The 5,160-nt window shown below is 48.0% G+C and overlaps 1 long non-coding RNA gene across 1 annotated transcript; it reads left to right on the forward strand.

Annotated features, from left to right (window-relative positions):
• Positions 1-1,096: 1,096 nt before the first annotated feature.
• LOC124300134 (uncharacterized) lies at positions 1,097-4,713 on the forward strand. The gene is made up of 3 exons (XR_006907156.1): positions 1,097-1,107; positions 1,186-1,187; positions 4,422-4,713. It is a non-coding gene; the product is annotated as an uncharacterized LOC124300134 (long non-coding RNA).
• The last annotated feature ends 447 nt before the right edge of the window (positions 4,714-5,160 follow it).

Below are 5,160 nucleotides of genomic sequence, written 5' to 3' on the forward strand. Positions count from 1 at the left end.
CGAGGACATTCGGCCTTGGTCAAGCCGGGCTGTTTGCAGCCGTAGCGAAATTTTCGCCTCGGCTTCGTGCACTGCCTGGCCAGGTGCCCCACCTCATCGCAGTTACAGCACGCCCGGGGGTCGCTTACTTCCGGGATTAGTGCTGGTGCCGGTGTTGATGATCCGGGCCGTTGCGGAGCAGCCGCTCTTCGGTCCGACGGGGGAACTCTAGGTACAAACCCGAAGTCCGGTGACAGTGAGCGGGGTGGCGCTGAGCTGGACGTGGGCTCGTCCACGGTGGTAGCTTTACCGAACGTCACCGTTCGTCTAGGTTTTACGATAGGCGCCGTCGCTTCAAGAGAGGGTGATCCCCGTAGCGTCTCGTCCGATAGACTTTCCAGCTCGTCGATCACTTCGATAGAGGAGGCTAGGGAGGAGGATGAGGAGTGAAGGGGGACGGTCGAGTTGAAAAGATCGGTAGAACGGGTGGAGTCGGGGGAGGCGGTAGAAACGGTAGAAGAGTTAGACTCGGTAGAGGAAGTAGAAATGGGAGAGAAGGTGGACAGAGGTGAGACAAGTGGTATGGTGACGGCCGGTTCGGTAGTGGGATCGCGACAGCGGCAGCAGCACGGCGGACAGGCAACCGTCTCAGCCGGTGGTGTTGTTTGGACGGCCTGGTCCACGCTCCCCGGCATCTCCCGCACGGTTCCCCGGGCCGCTTGGGCCGATTGGAACGCCCGGTAATCTTTATCGGCCTCGATGTAGGCGAGACGGATCGCGCGAGCGAGGTCGGGGTACCACATCGGCAGGAGCTCAATGAACTCGGCGAACCGTTCCAGTCGGCGCCAGCCGCGCAGGACATAAGCAAGCGGTAGAACCTCGTCTCCCATGATCTAGTATGTTAAGTTACGAAGGCTAAGTTCTATAGGTCTTTAAGTCTTTTACATGCACTTTTCCCACTACATTATTCCTATCTACCTGTTGTAGTTCAACCACCACCGGAGAGAGAAAACGGGAGATTCGGTAGGGTCCACTTGATTTTGGTGCCAGTTAGGCAGCAACATGTTGAGTAGCAGATGACAGCGTGTGCTGTCGTTTTAACACAAGGTCGTTCACAGTGAAAGCTTGGTCTCGCCGTCGGAGGTCATAGTATCGCGCTTGCTCAGCGAAGGTGTCGTCAAGGTGTTCCGTGACCCAGTCCCGAAGTAGTTGGATATGTGTTATTCGCTCTGCCCATAATTTCGGAGGTGTGGGTTCTATTTCGATTTTATCGGTAGCCGATCGTCGGTAGGAATAGATCGGTTCGGGTACGCGGCTCAGGTTTAGGAAAGCGGGACTCGTATTGAGTGAGGTACGGTGCGCGGTGTTATACGCGAATCGGAAGACTGAGAGGTGTCGGTCCCATTCTCGGTGATCGTCGTTCAAAAAGGTAACTATCATGGTCTTTAGAACGCGGTTAACCCTTTCGACCGGGTTGGCTTGTGGATGATACGGTGGTGTTGTGGTATGTTTTATGCCATGGGCCTCCGTAAGTTCCTTGATTGTACGGTTATTAACTTCGGTCCCATTATCTGTGAGTAATATTTGGGGAGTTTCCCACCTCGATAGTAATGAGTCTTTGAAAGTTTCGCTAATCTTTTGTCCGGTAGCTTTTCTAAGGGGAGCGCATTCAATCCATTTTGTAAAGAGATCTTGCATTACCAGTACGTACGCAAAGCCAGTTTTACTTGGGGAAAATCGTCCCATTATGTCGGCTGCTACGACGATCCAAGGTTTTTCTACGACGCGCCTTCCCATTAAACCCGCGGGGGCAGTTTGGGTCACTTTAGCGCAAGCGAAAGATTGCGATTCAGCCCAAGTTTTTCGCAAGAGCCGCGTCAGTGGTTCGGTTATCGAGGCGAGATTTGGGATAAACCTTCGGTACCAAGAAGCCATTCCTAAAAATCGACGTAGTTGTTTCGCTGTATATGGAACCGGATAATTCACAACGGGAGCTATTTTGTCTGGATCTATTTGTAATCCATATTCGTTAACTAGAAAGCCGAGATATTCAACTTCAGAGCAACAAAATTCGCATTTATCAGGGTTGACCGTGAGGTTCGCGTGTCGGATAGTTCGTAAAACGCGTCGTAACCACTCGAGGTGTTCGTCAAATGTTTTTGTGACGATGATAATATCATCCAAATAGGTGAAAGCGGATGGGTCCATGTCTGGTCCAATTAAGCGATCTAACAACCGTTGAAACGTAGCCGGTGCTCCGGTTAATCCGTACGGCATTCGCGTAAAATGAAAAAGCCCTTTACCGGGAACAATAAAAGCGGTTACTTCGCGACTCGCTCGAGTTAAAGGAATCTGGAAATACGCCTAACTTAGGTCGATAGTTGAAATATATCGGGCGGATCGGAATTTGTCCAGAATGCTGTCCATACGCGGTAGCGGATACGCGTCCTTGTTGGATGCTTGATTTGCTTGCCGGAAATCAATACAAAAACGGTAGGAGCCATTTGGTTTTTTAACCATTACAATCGGACTTTCCCATTCGTTGTGTGAGGGTTCGATAATTCCGTTAGCGAGCATTTTGTCAACCTCCTCATCGATAGCTTTTTGTATTTTCGGTGATACTCGATACGCTCGTTGTCTAATCGCGGGATGGTCACCTACGTCTATGTGGTGGGTGGCCAAATTAGTCGTACCTATTTTATCGGACGCTGAGGCTACCTCTGCTTTTAGTAAGTTCCGTAATTTGACGGTTTGCTCGTCGTTCAGAGCTACAATTCCGTTACATTGTGTATCGGGAGTAAATCGGGAGTGCGTTTGAAATTTATAAGTTATGGGAGAATTATATTTGAATGACCAGTCAGGTTCTGTAAAATCTACTATTATATCAAATGTGTGAATAAAGTCTAAACCTATTATACAATCAAAGCCAAGGGAAAGTATAACGCGAACGTGAATATCGCAGATAGTCCCTTCCAATTCTATCGGCACGATTACAACACCCGTGACTTCAGTCTTTCGGCCGGCGGCCGTTACGACTGCTCCGCTATGAGATTTTTGAATTAGGAAACCTCTCGATTCGATCAATACCGAAGTTTTTAAGTTTACAAATGTTCGTGATGAACCGCAGTCAAATAAAGCCGTTACACGTAAGTCGCATATTTTGTGAATCAGAAATAGCAGTGGTTTCCGGTGAAGTGGGTAGACTGGACTGCAGAAGTCAATTTGCTCAGTAGGTGGACCGGTGGTAGTATTAATTTTGGAAATACCAATAAGTTCGGTAATTTTAATAATTTCGTTAGTTAAAGAACAAGGTCTGATAATTTGTTCGAGCTAGGTTTCGGGCTCTATTGTGGGTCTGGGTTCCGAGGTTGCCCTTGCACGCGGTTCCCGTGATAGTTTTCCGCACACCGGGTACATGTAGCTCGGGTGTATCCGCTCAATCCGCACGTGAAGCAAAATTCTGTGCGCGGCGCGGTGCACTGTCGCTGATGATGTCCAGATTGCTGGCAATTGTAACATGCAAATCCGGGACGTGCGTGTGCAGTTGTTTGTCCCGTGGTCGGTAGAAATGGATTGGAATCGGTAGACGGGACGGTAGATGAAGCAATAGAAGTTACGGGCGAGTTAACGTTACTCGGGTTTTCATTCTGGCGGTAGTTATTTCGGTTGCTGATATTATTCCTAGGTGGTCGTTGGTTATTACGGGTGTCAGGTCTAGGATTCGAGGGTTCTCTATTAGACGTTTGATACGCAGCATCAACGTTATCCGTTGGTTCATCCTCTAGATTTAGATTGGCCAACGCGGATCGCGATTGACGGGAGTTAGCGCGAGTTGCGCGATATGCTAGTTCCGGTAACAGTGAGTTGTCGGGAGTCGGTGGTAATTGATATTTATGTATTATTTGCCGTGAAACCCATCTCCAATTGTCGGGCGGTATCCTCTAAATCATCGAGATCTTCAAGATCTCTCCGTCTTATTAACACTTGAGAACGCGGTCGCAGGTTTCGATAGGCATAGTCCATCTCCTCGTCGTGGGAGAATCGGGGACTCAACCGATCAAAATACGCACGCATATATGTGAGGTAATCGGCGACTGGCTCGTTTTCGCCCTGCGTACGTTTACGGATCTCTTCACGCAATGTGAACTGTGAATTTGGATCCCCGAACCTATAACGCCAAGCGTGTTCGAAATCGGAGAAACTGTGCCATTGAGATCGTTTGCTTCGGAACCGGTACAAAGCCACTCCAGAAAGAAAAAATGGGAGACTGTTAAGGATGTCAGTATCGCGTAAATTAAATAAGGTTCTACCCTCCTCTATTTGCGTTAAGAAGGCTTTCGAATCTTCATTACGCGTTCCTGCAAATTTTAAATTCCATTTTCGCATAACCTCGTATGAGGCGAGCGTATTTGGGGTGTTGTTATTGAATCGCGGCGGTTGAGCCAGAGATGAGTAGGGAGATCTCCAACGCTCGGCTTTTCGTGATACCAGCTAGATTGGAGCGTCGACGTGACTCCTAGGCGGCCACGCACCGGAGGTGGCCCATTTCCGACCTGTCACCCAGGCGGCCATTCACCGAAGGTGGCCCACAATCGTGTATATATAGATATACTCGGTCGCTCGAGCAAGTGGTTGCCAATCGCATCCTTGTCCCCGCTCGCACAGATGTTTCCAGGAATGCAAGAATTGGGATTTTTCTTGTTTCGATTATGAATGTCAGTGAATAAAAGTATCTTCAGATTTGATAAATTTTGGATTCAATAAGCGGACGCTGAACCAAAATAATTAACCATTCCCAGCCCGAATACTTTTTTTTTTAATAAATATTATTTTTTTATAGATAAGAAAATATGTGACGCCTGGTGTTCTCGAATATTTGTACACGCAGTCTATGGAAAAATATACGAAGCCAGCTCGTTAACATTTATGCAAAATGTGCAATGGGCAAGTGGTTGGGGGAAATTATTTTTTTCTCGAACTGAATCTTCCAAAGAATCATCAGCGAATTCCGAGCAAGCTCCGTAAACATATCGAGCAAACGGGCGTACACGGACGTAGCTGTAGCGCAGCTGAGTGGATACCACATGAGGATGGAGTATTGCGGGACACGGGTTCGATCCTGGGTCGCTTTTTATTTCGTTTTTTATTCATTTATTTTTTTTTTCAGAAGAGAACAAATAA

The sequence above is a fragment of the Neodiprion virginianus genome, chromosome 3 (assembly GCF_021901495.1).
Source record: "Neodiprion virginianus isolate iyNeoVirg1 chromosome 3, iyNeoVirg1.1, whole genome shotgun sequence".
Classification (NCBI taxonomy): domain Eukaryota; kingdom Metazoa; phylum Arthropoda; class Insecta; order Hymenoptera; family Diprionidae; genus Neodiprion; species Neodiprion virginianus.